The sequence below is a fragment of the Urocitellus parryii genome, unplaced genomic scaffold (genome assembly GCF_045843805.1).
Source record: "Urocitellus parryii isolate mUroPar1 unplaced genomic scaffold, mUroPar1.hap1 Scaffold_40, whole genome shotgun sequence".
Taxonomy (NCBI): Eukaryota; Metazoa; Chordata; class Mammalia; order Rodentia; family Sciuridae; genus Urocitellus; species Urocitellus parryii.
Genome location: NW_027553586.1, coordinates 4,194,422 through 4,222,035, shown reverse-complemented (window position 1 = coordinate 4,222,035; position 27,614 = coordinate 4,194,422). Strand labels below are relative to the sequence as shown.

At 39.0% G+C, this 27,614-nt stretch overlaps 1 pseudogene; it reads left to right on the top strand.

Annotated features, from left to right (window-relative positions):
- Positions 1-816: 816 nt before the first annotated feature.
- Positions 817-23,082, top strand: LOC144252316 (cadherin-2-like; annotated as a pseudogene).
- Positions 23,083-27,614: the final 4,532 nt, after the last annotated feature.

The following is a 27,614-nucleotide window of genomic DNA, read 5'->3' as shown; positions in this document are numbered from 1 at the left end:
TTCCCTCCTTTTTTCCCCATTTAACTTTGTTTTTAAAAAAAGTCACTTTTTTTCCTGCTCTGCAAGTGCATTTTCCCTCAAAGCCCTCCTCTTTCCCTTACTATTATTGTGTAGGTCTGGAATATCTTCCCAAATTAATTATGTTGGAAGCATTATCTTCAATGTAGCAAGGATTAATCCAAAAAGTGGATTAATCCATTGACAGATGAATAAATTACTGGGAGGAAGGACCTACTTGGGGTCACTTAGGACATGACATTGGGCTTTATCTTTCCTTGACTACTTCCTCTGTCTGTGGCCTGACTGTCAGAAGCTAAGCAGCCTTCCTTCACCATGACCTTCCACCATATACTGAATCCTCCAAAACCATAAGCTTTGGCTTATGACAAGATATGTGAGTTGCTCTTCTCATATATATTGTGCATAATGATGCGAAGAAAACTACACACTCTCTGAAGCACTGACACCTGAATCCAAAGAGTTAACTAGTGCTGAATCAAAAGAACAGGCACCCATAGTAACCAAGAGTTAATTTTCCTCTCTGTCTGCTCACATTCTCACTCCACCTGACGGGGCTTCAGCTACTGCCCTCTATAGGACGCTTCTGATATATTCCAATTTAATTACTTTCATGCACTATTTACCATGGTGCTCCCTAAAGTCTAAATTTAGCATTATTTTTTCTTACAAGAATTTATCAGGCCTCTGTAATTTCTTTAATTCTTATTTTTTAGAGCCTTATATTTTAATATTCAAGAGTCATGATTTTACATACTTTGGCACTTTCCTAAGGAAATGACTAGAAGTAGAAGAGCCATGGGCAAAAATGTCTGTTTAACTTTCCCTTCTCCATCTGTAGGACAAATAGTGATTTCCACTCAGGAGGCTGTCAAGGTAAAAGTGTATATAACCTGATTTTAAGTGTGCTGCACAGTACCTAGAATTCAGCAAATACTGGTTCAATTTCTTGCACTATAAGCAAATTAATACAAATTCAGATTATTTGAAGGACCTGTGTTGTTTTCATCACTAAATGTTGCTATTGCACATTAAGTTTCCAATCTGTTTCTAGTTTTTTGAAAAGTTGTAAGATTTTAATGGATTATAGAAGGAGAGTTAATGTTATCCCTATCACCATTAGGTGTTCTAGTAAACAAAAGAACCACTATCAAGAAACCATAATGAGTCTATAGTCTGCCATTCTAGTCAAATGGAACCTTTAATAAAAAAGCATTACTGTAGTAATTATTACAATATAAAAGTTAATGTGTTTGAATGGACAAGAAGTGCAAAAATATAATTAAAATGGAGAATTCATGGCACTCTTAAGTCAGGGAATATGCTGGCATCATCTGAAGGACATTTTGGGGGACTCCTCCCCTGGAATGATGGCCTGGCTCAAGGACTGTGGTGTGGAAAAATGGAAAGTGTCACCCACAAGTTGATGAGTGTGGGATGTGGGTAGCAGTGAGGAAGGGAATGACTATGGAATCTGGGCAGATTATGTGTTAGAAATTGATGTAAGAAAGATAAAGACAGAATGATCAGGAAGTGAAACAGCATTCATAAAGCATTGCACAGTGGCCTAAAGTCTTCAAGTGCAATATTATGGATTCAAAGCCAGGAGGAGAAAAATCACAGCAGAGGTCGAATCTAGCAGTGAGTGCCAGGACTTGGATCTGGGAGACCACTAGGAGTCCAGGGCAGCAACCCAGGTGTGTATAGGTGAGGATTAATGCCAGAGTGTCAAAATTTAAAGTGAAAATGTGAAATAGTATAAAATCATTCAAATCTAGCCTAAGAATCATGATTTCCTTTGGTAATATTCGAAAGGTAGAGTTTATACTAAAAGATGGTAAAAAGTCTTTAGACTTCTCAGCAAGGTTCCAAAAAAAAAAAACAATTTCAGTTTTTATTTGGTTGTCTTTAATAAAAGATAAGCAGTAAATGTCCTTGTTTCCTAGGAAATATCCCTTCCTTTTTTAAAAAAAAATTAAATCACATGGCATGGAAAAATTGGATAATTCAATATTAATTAGGATACTTCCACTCTAAAGATAAACCTTATGGTTTAAAATAATTTAGTTTGAAATATTATTTTATTTTCATTTTGAAATGATCAGTGTAAAGAAGGATATGTGTGGCATTATATGGAAAATAATATATTCAATAGTTAAAGTATTTTATTACTTCTATCAAGAATTTCATGTAATATTTTGAACAACTAATAAAAAAAGAATTCTATGGTTATGAAAGGAAATAAGCATCCATGTTATTTGGCTGTGGTTTTATGTACATTGCAGTGAATTTATATTAATGAAAATAAAAGAGCTGTTATTAGTTTGTATAAGGGTAGGGGCAGTTTGTATAATTTTTTCTTAGATTATGAAGAACGTGAAAGGCATGTGAATATGGTTTGTAATATGTACCTGTTGATTGTTTTCCAATGCACATCCTATGTATTTGGGGTCAGAATGCAGCATGAGTCATTTATGTAATTGAAAAAAATTGCTTTTACTTTGATGCTTTTACCTGATAATCCGAAAGAATTTTTCTTCAAAAAGAACAATTAAAGACTATAAGAAAAATAATCTCCCTTAGAGAATATTTTTGTTTTTATTATTTTATTTTGTCTTGAATATGTCCAATTCTTCATTCATAAAAACAGTTTAATTTTTGTTATTTTTTGACACATCAGTGGATTGATATTCCATTTTAAAAATCAGTGATTTTCTTCAATCTTAAGTCATTACACTTGAGATTTAGATAATTAAGATCCTGAAATCTTTTTGATCCTTCTATTCTTAAGGCATACATTTTTTTAATTTTAAAATTTACTTTGAGGACATTTTTATTTTCATGTTTGGGGAAATTTTATAAAATTGCTGCTTAACTGAACTATTACAAGTACAAGGAAGGATAGAAATTGCTAATTATTCACCTTTCAATAACCGTGAAGTCTTGTACTTCTAGTGCATAGAGCACATTCAACATCAATAAAGAAAAAGAAACATAGCAGTATTATTTCTTGCTTTAAGCATTTGTTAAAAAATTATGCATTAAGATGATGTGCAAAAAATATACAGAATATCCAAGATAATTAAGAAAATTTGTCTTTATTGGCTCTATGAGTGGATGTCAGGCATGGCTGTGAAACTGGTAGTAGAGCCAAGATAACTTACATTAAGTTGGAAAACATGGGGTTTGTTCTACCTTCAGTGACAAAGAGATTAGGAGTGGAAAGCAGCTTCCTTGAAATGCATCAGAGTGAACAGCAAGTGTAGCTGACAGTGGGTACCCAGGGGACTGTGGAGAGGAGGGGCAGGCTTTGAAATGAGAGATGCCAGGCCACAACCTGAAACTACTCTCTTGGTATCTATAGGGGATTCATCCCAAGACCACAGAATATAAAAACCCAGGGATGCTCAAGTCCTAGACATAAAATAGCATAAACTCTTCATATAACCTATGCATCTCCGCTCACATATTTTAAATTGTCTAGATTTCTTATAATACCTCATACAATGTACATGTCCAGTTAGTAGTTTATCATCTTCTATAGGGAACAATGACAAGAAAAAAAGTTTGCATGAGTTCTGTCCATCATCATACCTGTATGTATGTATGTATGTATGTATGTATGTATATATATATATATATATATATATATATATATATATATATATATTTTTTTTTTTTTTTTTCAAATACTTTCAACCTGCATTTGAGGTTGGTTGAATCTGGGATGCATAACCTACAGATGTGGAGGGTCAAACTGCAAAATGCTGCTAATCATGTACAACTAAAATTTGTGTTTCATGCTACTGCATTTTATCATCTAACCTAAAATAGATTTAAGTATAAGTTAACTTTGTATTTGTTGTGTAGTTAGACATATATTTGCTATCTTTTACAGTGAAGTTTAGAAACTGCAATAGAAAAAGAAAAGTACAGTATGAAAGCAGCAAGCCTGCAGATTTCAAGGTGGATGAAGATATGGCATGGTCTATGCCGTGAGAAGATTTCCTCTCTCTTCTGAGCATGCTAAATTCCTGATATGTGCCCAAGACAAGGAGACCCAAGAGAAGTGGCAAGTGGCAGTAAAGCTGAGTCTCAAGCCAACCTTAACCCAGGAGTTGGCAAAGGTATAATATTGGAGCTGATGTCTACAAAACAAAAATTAATACAGTTAACAAAAAGTGTTGTGTGTGTGTGTGTGTGTGTGTACACATTTTGCTTCATATCACATAAAATAGATGGCCAGTACTTGAATTTTTTTATAAATTGCAGTTACTTTACCAGTATTTTTAATCTTTTAAAATTCTTAGACAAGTATATTTCAAGTGACCAGAAATTATATTTGAAAGATTTGTTTATACTTTGAGATTATAATTTAATTAAAATTAGAAGTAGTTTGTTTTGCATCTTAGAAGCTTTATAAGCTGTTAAATAAACCACAAAATAAACAATTCCTTTGCATGTCATCACCAGTCAAATTTATTAGATGGGAAATACAGATTTACAGTAGTAACAGAAAAGCATTTCTGGCAATGAGTGTTAGGATATGTTTTGTCCCTTAATAATCAAATTGGGAGTGTGAATTATTTATACTATTGATATGACTTTTAGAAATGATATACTCCCTCTGGTTGAAGCTGCTGTGAGCTACATTTCCAAGAGAGTACTGTTCAATTCAGTTCAGAAATATTTATTGAGCACTTACTTTGTATAAGTCACTATATTAAGTACTTTGAACAAGATACAATAAATTCTTTAGTAAAGTTATGGTAATATCATTTCTAGTTCTTTGATTTAATTAAAAACAGTTACTAAAGGAGCACACTCATATATTCTAAAGTTCATGGTTTGATGAACTGTGACTATTACATTTTGCACATTTATTGTACTGTGAGAGACAAGAATATACAAAATCAGTTCTGGTATATAATTGTAAATGTGATATACACAACCATAATCAAATGAGAATGAATATATGTAAGAAAAATGTCATTTTTTTTCTTGTGCTATTTGTTGAGATTTCATTATGTGAAATTTTAATTAATCAATTAACTATTAAAGGTAAACATATCATGTGCGTAATATAAAATAAGAACATGGTGACTAAAGGAGTTAAAAGATACTTTTATTGTTTTTTATGCTCTGTGTCCTAACAAACTAACTTGGGTATTTGCACTGAAGCAGGAAGAGCTAATGGCTAAAATGTCTACAGATATTGGGAGAAAAAGAAGAAAATGTTGACATCTAGCAAAGATTAATACCTACTGTGCAAAGTGCAAAGTCATTTCCAGCATCCATCATGGCTGACAAAGGTTTAGAATAATTACAGCATTAATTCTGTGGGATTTAATAGGGTCATAAATGTTTGAGACATTCCTAAGTAGTATGTATTAAACTTCCCTTGGAATTCAAATTATATTTTAGCACATCAAGATCTAAATTTAATGTACAGTAGCACATTACCTGAACTGTGGTTTAAACTAATGAAAAATATATAAAAGGGTACTATTAAATTTTGCTCAGTACTAAGCTACTATCTAAGATGGTTTATAGAAACTGCAAATAGTTTACACACCTGAGCCCAATAATAAATTGTTCAGAATTCAATGTTTCAGTGAACAGTGCAATTCATAAATTTTATGCTTTTTTCTATTATTTTAATAAGGGGACAAGAAAAGGGCCTCCAGAGTTATTTTCTGTTCATAATAAACTGTGGTTCCTACACTTTCAGGTACCCATTAATATTGATGTTCTTTCAGAAAATGTTTTTCCTAGTACTCAGGAATATCTTGTTATATTTTAATGCAAAGGAGTCCCATGAAATTGAAGAGATAGTATTTCCAAGACAATCCACCAAACACAGTGGATACCTACAAAGGCAGAAGAGAGACTGGGTCATCCCTCCCATCAACTTGCCAGAAAATTCCAGAGGACCTTTTCCTCAAGAGCTTGTCAGGGTAAGATGGTGCAATTTTAATTATTCCCATGGCATGTGGTAATTATCTGTTAGAAATTTTTTTGTGGTTTTTTGCAAAGTAAAGTTTATGACATGTGTATGGAAAACATTTTTTTTCCTGTAGCTAGGTTTTCTATAACACTGTAGAAACCTATTATTGTTTTCCTTGGTTATCTCTTGCACTATTTGTAGGCAGCCCCCACTGTGGTCCTGGATTCTATGGATGTGGTGCTTGTTCTGCAGGTGAATACTAAGGCTATGTGCATCTCCACGCACTCCTTACCCACTCTCAGTACAGACCCTGGAGCTGCCTTGCTGGGAGCTGGGCTCTCTGTGGAGATCTCTGCCCTCCACAGACAGCTTCGAGGCCAAAGGAAAAAAAAAAGGGGGGGGGGAATCACTGCTAAAAATGCCAGCACCAAGTGCATTTGAAAGTTTTTTTAAAAGGAAAAAAATACCTCTGATACCATTATCAGAATCCCTAGGGCAGTGTAAAACCAAAGGCTTTCAAATCTGAAGTTAGTTTTTTTTTTTTGGTTACTCCAGATGCATACCTTAAGATGAAGAAATTAAAAATACAGATTTTTTTACATGTTTAGTAAAATTGTCAGCCCATTATTCATGACTAAAGGACAATAAGACAAAAATCATTATATTTCCATTTGTTAAAATGTAAATGTTCTTATGGGTGATTATTTGAGCATGCGGACTCATATTTATTGAGAGATGTGGGTTTTTTAATAAACCACTTATTTGTGTTGTATATTCTGTCCTTTGTACATTGTAATTCAGTTTACAATGAGCATGACCCCCAAACAAAGGTGCTATTTTTCTATTTCAGTGGAATATGAGAAAATAGAGAATGATGCTTTAACTTTTAATAAAAACACAATCAGATTTTACTAATCAATTTAGTTTATTTATCCAACACATAAAGATCTATTATTATTACCTCTAAATGGTATTTCCCAGTCAGCCCTTTTTATGCCTGCCTGCCTTCTTCTCTGTCCAGAGATTCTTTTCAGCCTCCAATGGCTACTCATGCATTGACTTAATTTTTCTGAGAACCATTGTATTTGGAGGAGAAGGAAATGTGCTTATAGTGACTATACAGTTTGGGAGTATAAAAATATATCTTGAGATCCTTTCTCATAAGCTCCTTATTAATAAAGAATTGTAGTATTAGTTGCTTTTTAAAAATGATATGGAAAGCTTTCTTGCAATTAAGAGTCTTTGTGCAAAGCAAGTAAAAAATATTATGTCCAGGCTCTATCAAGTTGGAGTTCTGTGAAAACATATTTCATACTATGAATAGATAATTATTGCTTACTGTAACTGATGAAAAAATGTAAACAGCTTTTATTTCAATTAACTTGGAAAATTGTTACTATGTTAAACAGTCTAGCCCAGAGTTTCTGTCTAAAAACTGATGCTCCTAAATTTTGACTTTTTGCACTACTCCTAGTGAGCGTTCTTTTAAAGGTGAACATTGCCCCCAGTCTTTCTGAGGATAGGTGACATCTCTTTTTGAAAGCTGTTACCAAGAAGCAGAGAGGAGGGGCAGGCACTGGGGAAGTTTTAGTGGCATTCTGGAAAGAGAAGGAGCAAGTTTGTAACAGAACAAGGGTAGGAAGTGTGGTATGTGCTATCTCTGATAATGAGCTCAGTTAGTCTCTCATTTAATGTCATTGTTTTCTTGGTCTTCAGATCAGATCTGATAGGGACAAAAACCTTTCACTGCAGTACAGTGTCACTAGGCCCAGAGCTGACCAACCTCCTACTGGCATCTTCATTATCAACCACATCTCAGGTCAGCTGTCAGTGACAAAGCCACTGGATTGTGAGCTGGTAGCCCAGTTTCATGTAAAATTGCAACCAGCTTATAAATCTATGAGTTCGTACTCTTCTAAATGTGTGTGGAATTTGTCGTTGCCTCATATGAGTCTGAAAACCTGGATACTGAGAGTTTCAACACCAGAAATGAAATTTGTAGTTTTTGTTTTATTTTGATGATTCTAATGTCTTTATAAAATTTATTAGTGCTCTTGGTAAATCAAAACAATGCCAAAAAAAGGAAAATTGCTCCAATTCTCATTACTCTTTACATTTTATTACTTGCGTTCAGTTATGTGGTTAAGAAAACCTATAAGAGCAAATTATGAATGGGGTCAAACCCATTGAACATAAAATACAGAGATCATACCATTGTTCATGGATACATAGAAGTATAATCAAAGTTAATCCCATATTTTTATTTTCTGTTAAGTATTCTTCTGAATTTTTTTTCTCTTTTTATTACTCAGAACCTTTTATCAATGAAAGATGTTAATGCATGGTTTGTTCTACATGTTCTTTTTTGTTTGTTTGTTTGTTTGTTTGCTTCTAAAATCCTTTATGTTTATGCCATAATATAACATAGCTTTTAATAATGTAAAATTGATCTTTGAAAACATTTTATAATACCTTCTGGTTTCCAGAGCTATTGATAAAGGCCTTCCCTCCTCCAAGATGCTTATCTCCCAATTTTTATCTGTTAGATCAACTTTTTACATTTAAAATTTTAATCTCTGTGGATTTATTTTAATAAAAAGAGAGAGGGATACAGGCCCACTTTTCTTTTCCTTTGTGGCTAGCCTGTTTTCCCACTACCATGTGTTGAATTAATTCCCAAAGTGGTTTAAAACCTTCCTCCCACATAATCATGTGCTTACAAAGTTTTTGTTTTGTTCACTTATACAATTGTTGAACTCTTGGACTTGCTCAAAGCTTTAAAGTTATAGAAATTTCTAAACTACAGTAGATTCCCCTAGATCTAAACAGACAAATAAGCATATGAAAAATTGAAAATGTTTTAGGATCAATATTACTTTGTATTTTCTTTTCAAGACTTTGATTATTTTATCAGCCCATTCTTTTAAAACTCTTGAAGGAACAGTTTATTCTAATGTTGTTTATATTGTCCTAAAATGCAGAGAAAGAAATACAACTTCGAACTTTTCACAAGGACTGCATAGCATTCCTAGGGAATGTGGATTAAGATAGCACATAATACAGCTGGGCACTGTGGAGTATGCCTGTAATCCCAGGGGCTCAGGAGGATGAAGCAGGAGGATCCCAAGGTCAAAGCTAGCATCAGTAACTTAGCAAGGCCCTAAGGAACTTGGTGAGATCCTGTCTTAAAATTAAAAAAATAATGCTGGAGAAGTGAGGATGTGGGTCAGGGGTTAAGTGCCCCTGGATTCAGCCCCAATACAAAAAAAAAAAAAAATCACATATAATAAAAGATTGTGGACTAGTCAGATTTGTGATTATTAAGATTGATACAAAAAAATTTTCCAATCTTTTTCTCTGTGAATTCTCATTTCCTGATCTTCTGTCATTAAAATTCAGAAAATATTTACATCCAGGTCCATTTTATGGTAAATTATTGTTCTTTCAGTGCTCGATTCTTGCATATTAAAAGAGCAATACTCATAGCAAAATAGAGTTTATTATAGAATTATAAGTATTAAGAATGAGTAACTTAGTGAGGACCTGTTTTAAAATTAAAAAGGATGCGACTCAATGTTTAAGCACCCTTGATTTCAATCCCTGGTACCAAAAAAAAAAAAAAGGGATCAGTATTAATATTTTACATAATTATAAATGTAATTAAAGTTCCGTATTAAAAATCTGTTAAGGGGAAAATAAGTCAAGGAAAAATTATACCTATATAATATTGAAATTTAGTAATAAAATTTAGGTTGTTTTCTGTGTTTAATAACCTCTAAATAAAGAGAGGCTGTGTTGACGCTTCTTTAACTTAAAGAACATATCTGATGGAAGCCAACAGCCAGTGTCAGACCAGCATTCCAGTCAAAAAGAAACAGTTCCATGCCAGGAGGAGTAGTTCAAGCCTGTAATCCCTGCAGCTCTGGAGGCTTAATCAGGAGGATTCAGAGTTCAAAGCCAGCCCCAGCAACAGCCGGGTACTAAGCAACTCAGTGAGACCCTGTCTCTAAATAAAATACAAAATAAGGCTGGGAATATGTCTCAGTAGTCAAGTGCTCACCCACCCCAAAAAGAAATGGAATGCCTCTCTTTGTGCAGAATTGATTGAAAGATTTTGAAGATATTCTACAAAGAGTAGCTGATTGATTATACTTGCTTTTCAGAAAAAGACATAGATAATTTTTTGAAAAATACCTATAAAGCTAACCATAAATACATATATTCACATATTTTAATATGTATGAGTTACTTTAAAACTGAAAAACAGTAAAAGCTTACTATGAAAATTTCCTATGGACACTCACTTTCTATACTCCTGTTCCCTTGGTCTTTACAAGCACTCTATGGTGGTACTGTATCTATCCTTACTCTGATTCTTATAATATATACTGGTTCAACAAGAGGATTTTGGAGCTGGCAGAATTGACTGTGGATCCAGATTCTGTCAACAGACTGAGGATTTGGGCCGCCACAAGTTACCTAGCATTTCTGAAGCTCAGTGCCCCGAACTTCAAATGTTGACAGTTTCTGGCTCACTCTTTACATATTGATTTAAATCATTTAAAATGGATTGGCACAATGTCTAACATAAGGTAAAGGATGGATTTTTGCTGCTGTATCTACTGTAATTATATGGAGTCAGGTTGACTACAATTTGTTTTTTAAGAGAGAGAGAATTTTTTAATATTTATTTTTTAATTTTCGGTGGACACAACATCTTTATTTTATTTTTTATGTGGTGCTGAGAATCAAACCCAGCGCCCCGCACATGCCAGGCAAGTGACTGCCCCAGCTCCTGACTATATTTTTTTTTAAGAAAGAATAGCTTCTGTTTTTCCATTAGCTATTTTCCAATAGCTTTTGTCAGTTCATTCTTGCTATGTTAGTAGCATTGTGATTGTGTAATATGTGTTCTCCTAGACAAATATATTAAGTACATTTGTTTTCAATTACTTTTGCAGTTGAGGGCACATGTAGTAGATATTAATGGCAACCAAGTGGAGAACCCCATTGACATTGTCATCAATGTTATTGACATGAATGATAACAGACCTGAGTTTTTGCACCAGGTGTGGAATAAGACCATTCCTGGGGGATCAAAGCCTGGTAAGTTTGAAGAAAAAAATTTGAAGATGGTTTCAGGAAATGCTATATAACCAGCACCATCATATAAGCAAGAAAAGGAGAAATCACACGAGCCTTTTAGTGTCATTTTCTTTCATTCATATGCTTTTAGGTAACATAGGAAAAAAATTGTAGGATGAAAATTGAAAAAAATATGCCTCTTACTGCTCACATGACAATTTTTTTCTCTTTGGAAACAATATATACTACAGTATTAGATTCTGCTACTATATAGAATTTCTGGGAGCCTTTCATTGTGCTACAGTTGATGCAGTTAGAGCAACTTGAAAGTGAGCCCTGAAAGAGGCTTTCTGCTTGTAAAGTACAAATTCTACCATAAAAAACAGTCACCAACATACCCAACCAGAAAGCCTCAGAACTGCTTGGTATATTCTTGGGACCAATTGGTGAAGTAACACCCCAAGCAGGGCATGGACATAGTTACAGCTGTGACTGTCCTCAAGCTACACTAGCTATTTATTTCCAGGGTACCCTAATGTCCTCTGGAGACCTCTCTTTTCAACTATCATAATAGAAAATGTCCTGGCCTAGAAACAGACCTTGCTGGAAGCCCTTTCACCATTGGAAATTGGTATTTGATGACGCTTTTAGATTCTTGTACTGAAAACACTGAAGACTCAGTTACAGCAGAATAGCCAGGCCAGAAAGACCTATTCAGTCTGAAAAATGAGTGGACAAGATGGTAAGCTGGCATTATGAAGGTAAGTGTTGGGCCAGCCTTCCTGAACCATTTTGGTGTTTGAAAAGATTTAAATAGCTATATTTTTTTATTTTATAAAACTTCATTTAAAACTCTGTTTCATAATACGTTGGTCATCCATACAAGTTTATAGCATTTTTTTCATAGTCCAAATGCAATTCTCTATGTCCTCAGTAAAGAAATGGGAGGGAGGGCACCTGGGGGAAAAAAGGGGCTAGACAGGATAACCCATCATCAGTGGCTCCTTCTAAGTCACATAGTCTGAGTAACTTTCTTTGATGTTTTCAAATACAGAATAATTGAATCATGTTAAACACATCCTTACTCAAACATGTATTATACACATATACCAAAAATAGAAAAACCTTGGGCTTTTTTGGCTGTAGAAATTTTGTTCTTAAAAATCATTTTCTTTTTTTCTTGTAATACTTCAAACTTGATAAAATATACTGCCTCACCTAGATTACTAAAAATAAGTCATTGGAACTGCATTTATTATGCATTTGACCATGAATTTCCACTTAAGCCTTCCATAAATAAAGACTAGGTAGTCACTGCAAGCAAAGACATTTCATGAGTGTGTTTCCTGTGGTTTCTCTTCTGTTTGAAAACATCCTACTAGGCCAGGTTTGATACTATGATGACTCTTGAGTCAAACTGTGTTTTTAATCAGTATTTGGGCTCAAGGTTATGAAACATACTGTTGTAAATTTTTTTAACCATCCCTCCGCTCATTCATTCAACACGTTTTTTTAAAGTAAGTGCTACGTGCCAGGCTTTATTCTGGCTCTGTGGTTTGAGAAATAGCTAGTTTGTGCTCTCAGTATATTTTAATAAATAATTATAGTTACCCATGTAAATAAGAAGATGATTTTACCTTATCCTGGAATGAGTTTTCTAAGGTAATACAACGCTGAAGGTATTTTCTCCATTCACTCATCCATCCACAAAGTCAAAAGCATCCATGGCTTGCTTGCTGTCTATAACACACTGTGCTACATACTGATGAGACAAACAGAGCCCTGGGGATGGGAGGGTATGAGGATGTGTTCACAACACACACAAGCATGGTGGGGCAAGAACAGCATGCAATATGATAACAGCCATATAAACTAGAAATCGTGATAGAGATGCATTGTGGGATCACAATCTTGAGGACTGGAGAACTCTGCCTCAAGGATTTTCAGAAGTCACTAACAAAATGACTTTGAAGCTGCTTGTTTGGCAGGCTCAGAATGAGAGAAGGATATTCTGGCCAGGGTTTCTCAACCAGAGAACTATTGACATTTTTTGCTACATAATTACAATTGTGCACCACCACTGTGCCCAGTTTGAATTAGCTTTTGATTTTAAGACTATATCTGCCATGGGGTTGGGGTTGTAACTCAGTGGTAGCATGTGTGAGACACTGGGTTTGGTCCTCAGCACCACATATAAATGCATAAACAAATAAATTAATTAAAGGTCTGCTGACAACTAGAAAAAAAGAATATATATTTCCTATGTAGTTTTGAATAGTATGCATTAGTGAGGATTAGAGGGAAATATCCTATCAACCCTCTTATAACAGAAGTTGCATATATAAAAATATGTAAAAGGAAACCCCGAATATATTGTAAATTATGTATGCTTTCTTCCCCCTCTCTTGAGCTTCTGTGGTGTCTTAAACTGGGTAGAAATTTAACACATAAGAAAGTAAATACAAACCAAAAGACTGGAATGCTTGATCACAGACTAGTGAAGAAAAGGGAAAGGTTGAACCAGATGGAGGTTTTAGCTTAGCTGTGAATTTCACACATCTGCAGCACATTCTTCACTGTGAGGAGATGTGCATATACACAGTTAAATCTCTTTAGACAAAGACCAGACCTGTGCTTTGTAAGTTAAAGTAAACTGCACTTGGGGAATTTCAAGCAACGCTCATCAGAATGAATGATGCTGTGCTTTCTGTGTGTAATAAAGAGCCATTCACAGAACAACTGTTATGTCTTCTTGAGGAACTAGTTTCATTTAGGTTGTTATCTTTATGTCTTTTTAGAAAGTGCAACAGTATACATTAATAATTCAAGCTACAGTTATGGAAGGCAATCCCACATACGGTCTTTCAAACACAGCCATGGCCGTCATCACAGTGACAGATGTCAATGAAAATCCTCCAGAGTTTACTGCCATGACAGTAAGTATGGCCTGTCACTCAAGGAACTTCAGGTCTGTGGTCCATTATGGAGAAGTTTTGTCATGAATAATAAATGTGTTAAATAGAAGTGGAACTTGCTTAACCTGAGAATAGAATGGCCACTGGCTCAGGGGCTCCTATCACCAGGGCTTTAACTCAGGCATCTCAGTAGTTTTCTTCCTCATCTTCAAGATCATTGTTAAAAATGTTAAAATATGCTGCCTAGAACAAACATTCTTAAAAGACTGGGTGCTGTTATAACAAAATACTTACAAACATTTTCAGGTGTGTGAACTAAATGACTGATTGATGCTCCTTCTTGAGCATGTAATTATATCAAAGTAAAATTATTTCCATAGGCAAATCATTTCCCCTAACCCCACATTAATCATCCAGATACTCATAAATGGTTGCTAATTTTAATAGTAATGGAACTGTAACATAATTTGCAAAATAAAAATGGGGACTAAAAAGTGTTATAGTATTTTTAAAGCCAAGTATAAATTTCATGATTATCTGCATTACCAATTTCCCCATTTAGTGTATACAATTAAGATTTAATAAAGCAGTTAACTCTGGGTGATGTGTTTGTCAAGATAAATTGTCCTCCAGTGGTCCATGTCACTCCTCTGACTGACATCTGTCTTTCTTGTAGTTCTATGGTGAAGTACCTGAAAACAGGGTGGATGTAATTGTAGCTAATTTAACTGTGACTGATAAGGATCAGCCCCATACACCAGTCTGGAATGCAGTGTACAGAATCAGTGGAGGAGATCCTGCAGGATGGTTTGCCATTCAGACTGACCCAAACAGCAATGACGGGTTAGTCGCCGTGGTAAAAGTAAGTGTTCCTCAGAGCATTGATCTCTGACAGCCTCTTAGCTGTTAGCACTAGATTTCCCCCACTGTATCATTTTGCTATTCAATCTTATGGTCTTTTTTCCCCCAAAACATCTCTAAATCTGGAATTCAAATTTATTTGGTAGCCTATGTGTTATGGTTTAATATATGCTGATGTTGAGGCCAATATAGGTATTCCCATTGTCATTGTACTGAGATTTTTTTAAAAAACATAAGATCAATTTGGACAGACTTACCAATCTGAAGATGAGACTGACCTCAACAACACTGATTATCAAAGTAATTGATGTATTAGTTCTGATCCTCAGTTGATACCTGTGATGAATGAGGCACCACACCTACATTCCTCCTGGTTACAGATATTGAAAATATTGACAGGTAGAGAATGAACCAGAAAATATCACAAAAGTAACATGGAATGATCAGGAAAGAAAAGAGCCTATGTTTTAAAAAGGTCTTGTGTTTACATTGCTATTTTAAATATTTTTTTTCAAAACTTCAAGAAACTGATTCTTCTGTTTTAATTGACAAAAGAAAGAGAAAGAGAGGACCCCAAACAAAACGATTTGGTGCCAAATGCAGAGGGGATGTTCTTCAGGTATAATAATGCATAGATGTAATGTATAAGTTGGTTCCTCTGAGCATCCCTACTCAGTGAAGAAATATATTACTTTGCCTCTCACCTAAACACTCTTAGTTTGTAAGTACAGCCAGGTGTTGGCTTCACAGGGAAATGTGCATCAAAGTACCAGTTGCCAACAACCATGTACTATATATGCATAAGTCGACTGAGATGTGGTTTTGAAACTTAGTGATCAGGAGCACCACTACCAGAACCCAGTTGTCTGTGTTCAAATTCCAGCTCTGCTCTTGACACTTGTGTGATCACGGTTGGTTATTTAACCTCTGTTAACCTCAAATTCCTCATGCAGAAAGCGGGGCTTTGATGACAGCACCTAAGTCATAGCACTTTTGTGAGGGATGAATGAGTTTTGTATGCTTTGAAGAACTCAGAACTGTGCAGATGCCAGGAAGCACAAATAAATGTCACGTCAGGACAGTGGAGTGGTTCATGTGATCCCTCTAGATACTGCAGTCTTCTTTTCTGGATTCTTCTCTGTCTTGTTGGAAATACTTGAGGAAAGGGAAGTTGAGCTGGGGACTTGGGAGTGAGAGAAGCAAACTGTGTTTCAAGATGTGAGGAAGTGATCTAGGTTAAGAAACTGGTACAGTTGATGCTAATAATGTAGCTTTTTCGTGACCTGCAGCTCTTGATCATTCTTGGGCTACCAGCAAGGTTCAATACTCTCTGTGCCCTTTCTTTCCATGTTATTATTACATCATTCTTCCTATTTGCACCTTCACTAAAAGGTGATCAAGGGAAATTAAGGGAAAGTTCCATTTAGTCATTTGATTCCCATAACATTCTTGTGATAGCAGGACTCAATGGGACTTTGTTTTTTGTAATTTTTAGTTTATTTGTTTTTACCTATTAGCTATACATGACAGTAGAATGTATTTTGACATATTATACATATAAAGAGTTTTACTTCCCATTCTTCTGTTTGAACCTGATATGGAATTCAATGGGACTTTGGAAGGAAATATTTACAAGAAGGGTTATTTGTGCATTGCATTAATCTTGAGTGTTGTCCTTAGATTTGTGATTTTTACAGACCAGTAAAACACTCAGAAATGTTTTAGTTTGCTAAATAATTGGAAAAGGCCTTCCACCAAAAATTACTTTTATTTTAAATGGAAGATGTGTATGTACACATTTGTATTTCAAATTATACTTCAAATTATGAAATATACTTAAACTATTCATAAATTCCAGTGTTATGAAAAAAGACCAGATTTCCTGGGGTTTTTGTTTGTTTGTTTTTTGATTATCACAGACTGGGGAAAGCTTCCCTAGATGAGGACTGATCTTATACCAATGTCTGAGAGTGGAGACCCTATGCTCTTATCTTACTTCATATTAGTTGGTATTTTTGATCCACAATGCTATTTTTAAAAATAATTACTGTTTAGATATACCTAAATAAATAAACCTATGCAGCAGTAATGCACATTATTTGGTGAACATAAATCTTTGAAGTACCCAAGATTTATAAGTAGCTTAAAGTTGCATAAGTATTTCATTAATTGACCAGGCTAAGACATATTTTCCAGAAAGTTGAGAGGAACTTCACTGTGCAGTGAATTAAAAAAAATCAAATTCTGAGAAATGGAGTTAATAGAATGAAGCAAAGAATGTAAATATTCTTATTTCTGAAAAATATGATTTTCTTTTTATCTTTTCTTTTTCCAAACAATTGACTTTGAAACAAATAGGATGTTTGTCCTTACTTTTGCTGCAGAAAATCAAGCGCCATTAGCCAAAGGAATCCAGCACCCACCTCAGTCCACTGCAACTGTGTCTGTCACAGTTATCGATGTAAATGAAAACCTTATTTTGCCCCCAATCCCAAGATTATTCGCCAAGAAGAAGGTCTTCATGCAGGTACCACGTTGACAACTTTCACTGCTCAGGACCTAGATCGATATATGCAGCACAATATTAGGTATGAAATGCTGCTTATGCTGTTTGTATAATTTATATTCCATCCTGTGTCATGAGTAAAATTTATTTAATTTACCATTTATGTATCAATTGAAGAGAAAACATTTCCTATGTTTATTTCTACCCATTTCCTTTTTAAAGAGAAGGTAATTATTTAGCCTGTGCTTTTAAATTGAACACCTCAAAAAGTTATACAGTCAGTGAACAGAGAACTTTTAGAAGCTCATGACATTTATCTCTCCTTCAGGTTGGGAAGAAAATAAAACTTATGCGCAAACTAAAATCTAGGAGCTAATTATTTTTATTCCTTACCTGTGCAGTGAACTTATAAAATGTATCTGTAAAGATTTCCAACCTCAGCAAAATCTAATTTGTCCTTCCTGATAAATGAATAGATGACGGGCAAAGCACACCCCATGAAACTGTTTTCTGTAGCTCATGATAGTAATTCTTAAAATTAGCTAGATAACTGCATTTATCTTCTATTTCTTTATACATTGACATCAAGATACTTAAATATTTCATTAATAGTTGTATTGAAATACTACAATTTTTACTTCTCAAAATATAGCACATTCTTTCAAACTGTACATTGGTTATCTGACCATGAAATATTCACCTCCTACCTCCAGTAAAAATAGAATTTAAGCTTACCACTCTGCTCATACAGACTGGAGATTTTGGGACTTAATTTGAAAGGATATAGCTCAGAAGCTTGGCCCAGAGTGGGAGATCCTAGTAGGAATGGAATTATAAGGGATCTCTTCAGTGAGATTCATCTCTGCCATGATAAGGTGGTGAAACCAATTAGGAGTGATCTGTGATATCAAATTCAATTTATTTCATAAATTTCTCTTAAGTCCTATATATTAGATCTACTGCTTATTTGGAAAGTATATTTGAGCCGTTTATCTGCACATTTGATATCTGTTGAAATAGACAAGAACCTCCATTGAAATCTGTCCAAACTACTTTAACACACACTAGGGAGATTATCAAATATCTATGGAATGTTTCCTGCATGACTGACCAAACACAACCTTTATGTACCGCCCAAAATCACTGCCACAGAAATATTTTCCATGTTAAAGCTCTATTTCTAACCATCATCTACAAAAATGCAAGTTAATGAGCTGGTTGTATTTTTGCAATTAAACCTATAAAATATGTATTATCTTTTAAGCTTCACACCCCCAAAAATTAACCTAACTGCACTTTCATTTTGTAGATACATAAAATTATCTGATCCTGCCAATTGGCTAAAAATAGATCCTGTGAATGCCCAAATCACTATAATTGCTGTTTTGGACAAAGAATCACCAAATGTGTAAAACAATATATATAATGCTACTTTTCGTGCTTCTGACATTGGTGTGTAATTAAATATATTTGTGGTATTATCCTATACATTGGTTAAAGAGACTAGAGCCTCATCAGACATGCACACAAACCAAGATTTTCTATAATACCATATTGATAAAAAAAATAGACCTTTATTGCTCTTAGGCTCCAATTTAAAAAAAAATCATTTCCTGTGGACCTTCTTGTGTCTATTGAATGTTCTCTGGCCGCACACCTTCCATGGTAGCCTGGCATACTGATTATGAAATTTCCTTGTTCTGTCCTGCTACACTTTGATGCCTGATTTACTATAGCTCCAGTCAACCATCAGTGTCCCCAGACTGTTTTGTGGTTGTTTTTGTTGTTTTCCTGTACTGGGGATAGAACTCAGAGCCACATCCCCAGCCCTATTTATATTTTATTTAGAGACAATTTCTCACTGAATTGCTTAGCACCTCACTTTTTTGCTGAGGCTGGCTTTGAACTTTGAACTGCTTCAGCCTCCCAAGCCACTGGGATTACAGAAGTGCACCACCACACCCGACAGCCTCTGTGTTTTTTGAGTTGGTCTTTTTATATTTCTTGTAGTCAGTCTGTTTACTGCCATTAGTATGTGTATCTATAGCAATTGTCCTATTTCTGACTCTCCACCATTGTGTGCCATGCATCAGGAAGCTCTTAATTTAGGGTGCAAATTGAGAGAAGTGAGAGTCTGAGCATTAGGGTGTTGGATTTTAGAACAGATACTCTGACACCTTTTGTATTTTCTTTTGTGGATCTCTGCCGGGTTTGAGTTGGTTGAGATATATAGGTAAGCCCTCATTTTTAGACATCTAATATAAAAGGAATGTATGAAACTTGATGATGAACTTTCTTGTTTTGTTAGCATTCAGTTTAATATGTGCTTGAGAATGGAAACTTTGGAGTTCTGCCTGATCTCCAGGGCCTATCTTCACCTCTCCAACTGTCTTAGCATATGACTGGTGATGGGGTTTAATCTCTTTCCTTTTCTTCTGACTTTTTTGCTGGTAAATACACATAATGGTATTCACTCTGTAATGTTTTGAGGAAAATAGAATGACTTCTACATAGAAAATTGTAAGTAGCACAAACTAACGACTTCAATAAACATTTCTTTTATTTTTGAGTGGTTTCAAAACTGAATCACAACCATGTTTTAAAATATTTTAGTGTTATTCTGTAATAGGAATGTTTAATAAAAATAACCTTTAAATTGGCCGGCAGGATGTCCCGTTGGAAAAACATTGCCTGTCAACACTTTTGATAAGACCTATCTCAATGAACGTTTCCAAATCCTGTATAATAAGATTCAATGAGATTTCAATCTGAAGTAAATCCATGTGGTGACAGAGCCAAAACACTATTTCTTATCCTTTCTAATGAGAAATGACTGTTCAAATGTTGAGAGTTGTATCTCTGTAGAAACAGCCTCTGCCAGTGTACCTCAGAACATTGCTTTAGAGGTTTTTTTTTTTTTTTCCCCTTTGGAGCATTATATTTATACATTTGAGTGCATTTTGACAAAATCACACCCTTGGAATTTATTTTATTTTTGTTCCCATCCCCTCCAAATTTCTCTTTCCTTTTTCCCCCCTATTCTCCTTCTTCCTTTCACTTGCTTATTTATTTATTTTTGGTGGGTGCTTTCTACATAAAGGTGGAATTCCTCTGGTATTGTTATATATATGCACATGGTGTGATTTTTGTTAAATCATTCCACATTTCTTCCCTTTTCCCATTCCTCCTCCTTCTATCTCGATCTCCTTCTTCTACTCCACTGACCTTTCCTATATCTTTATAATATCTGATTCCCCACCACCTTTCCCCCTTATTTTGCTCTAGCTCCTACATATAAAACATTTGACTCTTGATTTTTCTGAGCACTATTGTGTTTTATGCTTCCTCATTGCATGGAAATAGTAGCTGTCCTCTACATTAGAACTTAAAGTAAGGTATCTTGAACCATAATGTCATGATATAAAGATTTACATATATAAAGTGACATGTATGTTTGTTGTAAGTGCCTGCCAGGTTTTTCATTCACCCAGGTGACTTTTTGTTCTAATTGGAAGGTTATTTGATATGAGAGAGAAGTGAGCTGTTCAGTTTACATAGCTGGGACATTCTGCATGTGCATTTCAATTTAAATCATAAAGCTGGATATAGAGCTCAGTTCTGCTCCTTAATGATTGGGTGAGTTCTTATATTCTCTCTGTGCCGTGGTTTCATTAGTATTAAATTATTGACTGTTGCTTATTCTATAAAGTTGTTTTAAGTGTTAAGTAATCTTAAATGTGATAATGAATGTAAACGTTCTTCAAACTGTCAAATATCATAGTGGTGGTGACAGTATTGGGAAATTGGAATAGATACCCTGCCTTCCACCCTAAGCTATCTGTGTTCTCAGAACTGTGATATTCTTAACAGAGGGTAGTAGACATTTTTACTTATTGCCAGCTCAGAATGACATGTGTACGTGTACCTTCCTTATTGCATTACCCTGAGCAGGTCAGGTAATCTCTGGGCTTCAATATGTACTACTATTAATAAACTATTTTATATACATATCATTTATTATTTATGCATGAATATTTATAATATGAGCAGAAAACCTAATTATCATATGAGATGGTAAAGACATTTTATAGTGGAATGAGAATGGATGTGGGGCCAGGCAGAGCCACCATTAGTAATAACCCATTTATATATAATAGTATGTAGCCATGAGCAATTTACAGAGACCAAAGTTCCTCATCTGTTCAAACATGCTTTGTTGGATTACAACAAATTACTACAAAGAAATCCACCCAATCTTTCTAAGTAGTTGAGTGATCAATACCTATCACTTCTCTCCCCTAAGATGTTCCTTCCCCAAATGAGACCTGTGGCTCTGTATTATTTGTCTGTAGAGTATTATATTAGGTCAGAGCCATTTTTGAGCTTTCAAAGCACTCTTGTGTTCTTTCATGCACACATGTCTTAGTTCTACATCCAAAGGCTAGGGTCCACAAACTCTTGAGCCTCTGTCTTGCTTACCTGACATTCCACACAGTGCCTGGAGGAATGTGATGTGCACAGACCCTGAGTAAAGGACAACAGGGCCAGGAAAAGTGTGGGATCCCATAGAGACCAATCATCACCATGCCCACTCCCTACAGAGTAGCATGGCAGTTCAAGGTCATGCCAAAGGGAAGAAAGAAGTGGACTTGGGCTGGGGGTGTGGCTCAAGCAGTAGCACACTCGCCTGGCATGTGTGAGGCCCGGATTCAATCCTCAGCACCACATACAAACAAAGATGTTGTGTCTGCCAAGAACTAAAAAATAAATATTAAAAAATTCTCTCTCTCTCTCTCTCTCTCTCTCTCTCTCTCTCTCTCTCTCTCTCTCTCTCTCTCTTTTAAAAAAAAGAAATGGACTTGTTCTGAAACAGTCCATTCAGATACTGTGACAGCTAGATTTTTTCCAGGGTAACACAGTGATTAGGGCAAGAAGGCTGGACGTTTGAGAATTTCACTGTAATTGAGACTTATTGGAGAGAACTGTTCAGCATCCATTGTAATTTTTTCTCCCTTTTTTAGGAATTCCTCCTATGAGTAGAACAGGAATGCTGCAAATCTATTTACTTGATATTATTGACAATGCTCCTCAAGTGTTACCTCAAGAGGCAGAGACTTGTGAAACTTCAGACCCCAATTCAAATAACACCACAGCACTTGATTATGACATCGATCCCAATGCTGGACCACTTGCTTTTGATCTTCCTTTATCTCCTGTGACTATTAAGAGAAATTGGACCATCACTCAGCTTAATGATAAGAACAGGTTAATTATTTGAATATATGTGCAGTTAATCTTCTCATTAAATATATTCTAAAAGCTACTTACAGTTTAAGTAAAATATTAAGAGCTCTTGAAGCTAAAAAAATGTTTTCATAATGCAGCAGCATTGTGATTCTCTTTATGTATACATTCAGGTAGGAGACACATTCTGGAAAAGGCAGTGTTTCTGTTGCATTAGGTATTGATTATCAAACTGTATTTTTCCTCTTTTTGTACAGGTGATTTTGCTCAGCTCAATTTAAAGATCAAATTTCTTGAAGCTGGGATCTATAGATGAAGTTCCCATCATAATCACAGATTCCGATAATCCTCCCAAGTCCAATATTTCCATTCTCCGAGTGAAGGTTTGCCAGTGTGACTCAAATGGAGACTGCACAGATGTGGACCGGATCGTGGGTGCAGGGCTTGGCACAGAGACCATCATCGCCATCCTGCTGTGTATCATCATTCTCCTCAGTGAGTACTAGTGTCATCTCTTGGGTGTTAATTCCTTTGGCTTCTGGGATTTTCAGCAAAGGAACTTACTGCTGTTGCCCTACAAAGTAACCTAAGTGGTCACAAACTGAACCCAATGTTCAGTCCTGCCTTGACTTGGGAGTAAGCTCTCCTTGACCTCTGAGCATTGACTCTTCAATCATAAACAGGACTGCCAAGTCCACCTAAGAATTAAAAGCCTTGGAGCATTCTTCCAAGCACTTACAGGTTTATAACAAGCCTCCCCAGAATACTTCTTCCATGCCCTCTTGCCATTTTCTGATGCTGATTGCGTGGGGAGTTGTAAAACTCTTTTCATAGAAAAATGTTAAACAGTCCTAAGTTTGAGCACTTATCTTATGATTTGAGTACGAATTTATGGCATGTTGTTAATGATTTAGGAAAACAAGTATATTGCTTTCCTTCACTTTCCTTCATACAAAGCACAGTCAGCAGCCTGCTCCAGTCATGCCAGGATCAAAGTATTTGTTTCTTCCACCCTCACTCACCCTTCACTTCCCTCCTCCCCTCCACCCTTCCACCCTCCCTCATCCTTCCCATCCCTCCTCCATACACACTTCCACCCACACTCACCCTTCACTTCCCTCCTCCCCTCCACCCTTCCACCCTCCCTCACCCTTCCCGTCCCTCCTGCCCTCAACCCTTCCACATTCCCCTCACCCTTCCAATCATGCATCCCCTCCACCCTTGCACCCTCCCTCACCCTTCCATTACTCCTCCCCTCCACCTCCACCCTCCCGCCCCCTTCCATTCCCTCCTCCAATCGACCCTTCCACCCTATTCACACTTCCCATCCTCCTCCCCTCCACCCTTCCACCCTCACTCACCTTCCCATCCCTCCTCCCCTCTACCCTTCCACCCTCCCTCACCCTCCCTTCCCTCCTCCCCTCCACCCTTCCACCCTACTTCACCCTTCCCATCCTCCTCCCCTCCCACCTTCCACCCTCCCTCACCCTTCCCATCCCTCCTCCCCCACCCTTCCATTCACTCCTCCTCTCCACCCTTCCACCCTCCCTCACCCTTCCCTTCCCTCCTCCCCACCACCCTTCCACCCTCCCTCACCCTTCCCATCCCTCCTCCCCTCCACCCTTCCACCCTACCTCACCTTCCCATCCCTCCTCCCCTCTACCCTTCCACCCTCCCTCACCCTTCCCATCCCTCCTCCCCTCCACCCGTTCACCCTCCCTCACCCTTCCATTCATTCCTCCCCTCCACCCTTCCACCCTCCCTCACCCTTCCCATCCTCCTCCCATTCACCATTCCACCCTCCCTCACCTTCCCATCCCTCCTCCCCTCTCCCCTTCCACCCTCCCTCACCTCCCATCCCCCTCCCTCACCCTTCCACCCTCTCTCACACTCCCTTCCTCCTCCCCTCCACCCTTCCACCCTCCCTCACCCTCCCATCCCTCCTCCCCTCCACCCTTCCACCCTCCCACACTTCCCTTCCCTCCTCCCTCCTCCCTTCCACCCTCCTCCTCCTTCCCATCCCTCCTCCCCCTCTACCCTTCCCCCCTCCCCCACTCCTCCCCTCCACCTTCACCCTCTCTCACCCTTCCCATCCTCCTCCCCCTCCACCCTTCCACCCTCCCTCACCTTCCCATCCCTCCTCCCCTCTACCCCTCCACCCTCCCTCACCTTCCCATCCCTCCTCCCCTCCACCCTTCCACCCTCTCTCACACTTCCCTTCCCTCCTCCCCTCCACCCTTCCACCCTCCCTCACCCTTCCCATCCCTCCTCCCCTCCACCCTTCCACCCTCTCTCACACTTCCCTTCCCTCCTCCCCTCCACCCTTCCACCCTCCCTCACCCTTCCCATCCCTCCTCCCCTCCACCCTTCCACCCTCTCTCACACTTCCCTTCCCTCCTCCCCTCCACCCTTCCACCCTCCCTCACCTTCCCATCCCTCCTCCCCTCTACCCTTCCATTCACTCCTCCCCTCCACCCTTCCACCCTCCCTCACACTTCCCATCGCACCTCTCATCCACCCTTCCACCCTCCTTCACCCAAACCATCCCTTTTCCCCTCCACCCTTACACCCTCCCTCACTGTTCTCATACCACCTCCCACCCACCCTTCCACCCTCCCTCACCTTCCCATCCCTCCTCCCCTCCACCCTTCCATTCATTCCTCCCCTCCACACTTCCACCCTCCCTCACCCTTCCCATCCCTCCTCCCATTCACCATTCCACCCTCCCTCACCTTCCCATCCCTCCTCCCCTCTACCCTTCCACCCTCCCTCACCTTCCCATCCCTCCTCCCCTCCACCCTTCCACCCTCACTCACACTTCCTTTCCCTCCTCCCCTCCACCCTTCCACCCTCCCTCACCCTTCCCATCCCTCCTCCCCTCTCACCCTTCCCATCCCTCCTCCCTCCACCCTTCCACCCTCTCTCACCCTTCCCATCCCTCCTCCCCTCCACCCTTCCACCCTCCCTCACCTTCCCATCCCTCCTCCCCTCTACCCTTCCACCCTCCCTCACCTTCCCTTCCCTCCTCCCCTCCACCCTTCCCTCCCTCTCTCACACTTCCCTTCCCTCCTCCCCTCCACCCTTCCACCCTCCCTCACCCTTCCCATCCCTCCTCCCCTCCACCCTTCCACCCTCTCTCACACTTCCCCATCCCTCCTCCCCTCCACCCTTCCACCCTCCCTCACCCTTCCCATCCCTCCTCCCCTCCACCCTTCCACCCTCTCTCACACTTCCCTTCCCTCCTCCCCTCCACCCTTCCACCCTCCCTCACCTTCCCATCCCTCCTCCCCTCTACCCTTCCATTCACTCCTCCCCTCCACCCTTCCAAACTCCCTCACCCTCCTTTCCCTCCTCCCCTCCACCCTTCCAAACTCCCTCACCCTTCCCTTCACTCCTCCCCTCCACACTTTCACCCTCCCTGACCCTTCCCTTTCTTCCTCCCCTCCACCCTTCCACACTCCCTCACCCTTCCCTTCCCTCCTCTGCACCACCTTTACACCCTCCCTCACCTTTACCTTCCTTTCTCCCATCCACCATTCCACACTCCAATACCCTTCCTATCCCTCCTCCCCTCCACCCTTCCACCCTCCCTCACCCTTCCCATCCCTCCTCCCCTTCACCCTTCCACCCTCCCTCACCCTTCCCTTAACTCCTCCCCTCCACACTTTCACCCTCCCTGACCCTTCCCATCCTTCCTCCCCTCCACCCTTCCACCCTCCCTCACCCTTCCCTTCCCCCCTCCCATTCACCATTCCACCCTCCCTCACCTTCCCATCCCTCCTCCCCTCTACCCTTCCACCCTCCCTCACCCTTCCCATCCCTCCTCCCCTCCACCCTCCCTCACCCTTCCCATCCCTCCTCCCCTCCACCCTTCCACCCTCCCTCACCCTTCCCATCCCTCCTCCCCTCCACCCTTCCAAACTCCCTCACCCTTCCCATCCCTCCTCCCCTCCACCCTTCCACCCTCCCTCACCCTTCCCATCCCTCCTCCCCTCCACCCTTCCACCCTCCCTCACCCTTGCCTTCCCTCCTCCCCTCCACCCTTCCACCCTCCCTCACATTTCCCATCCCTCCTCCCCTCCACCCTTCCCACCTCCCTAACCACTCCCATCTCTCCTACCATCCACCCTTCCACCCTTCCTCAGCCTTCCCTTCACTCCTCCCCTCCACCTTCCACCCTTCCTCACCCTTCCCTTCCCTCCTCCCCTCCACCCTCCCTCACCCTTCCCATCCCTCCTCCCCTCTACCCTTCCACCCTCCCTCACCCTTCCCTTCCCTCTTCTCCTCCAGCCTCCCATCCTGCTTCACCCTTCCCTTCCCTCCTCCCCTCTACCCTTCTACCCTCCCTAACCCTTCCCATCTCTGCTCCCATCCACCTTTCCAGACTCCCTCACCTTTCCTTTCCCTCCTCCCTTCCACCCTTCCACCCTCCCTCACACTTCCCTTCCCTCCTCCCCTCCACCCTTCCTCTCCCTTCCCATCCCTCCTTCCCCCACCCTTCCTCCCTACCCTCACCCTTCCCATCATGCATACCCTCCACTCTTCCACTCTCCCTTCACCCTTCCTTTCCCTCCTCCCCTCACCCTTTTTTTACTCCTCTCCTGGCCCCTTGCACCCTCCCTTATCCTCCCCTTCGCTCCTCCCTCACCGTTCCACCCTCCTTTCACCCTTCCCATCGTGCATCCCCTCCACCCTTCCACCCTCTCTTCCTCCTTCTTTTAACACCTTCCTCCATTCTTCCTCCTCTCTCTTAGTATGTTTTCTGTTCCTTTCTCTTTCTTTCCTTTTCTCTTCATGTCTCTTCCTTTTCTTTCTGTCTCCCTTTCTCCTCTTTTCTCTCCCTCCCTGTTCATTCCTCCTATATCTCTACTTTTCTTTATCCTCCATTCTTTCCTTTCTTCCTTTCACCTATTCTTCATTTCTTCTTCTTCCCCCTCTCGTTTTTTCCCTTTCCTTCTGTATTCCCTTCCCACCTTCTTTTGTTCTCTACTTCTCTACTTCCCTCTTTCTTTTCTACCTTAATTTTTTCTCTTTCCTT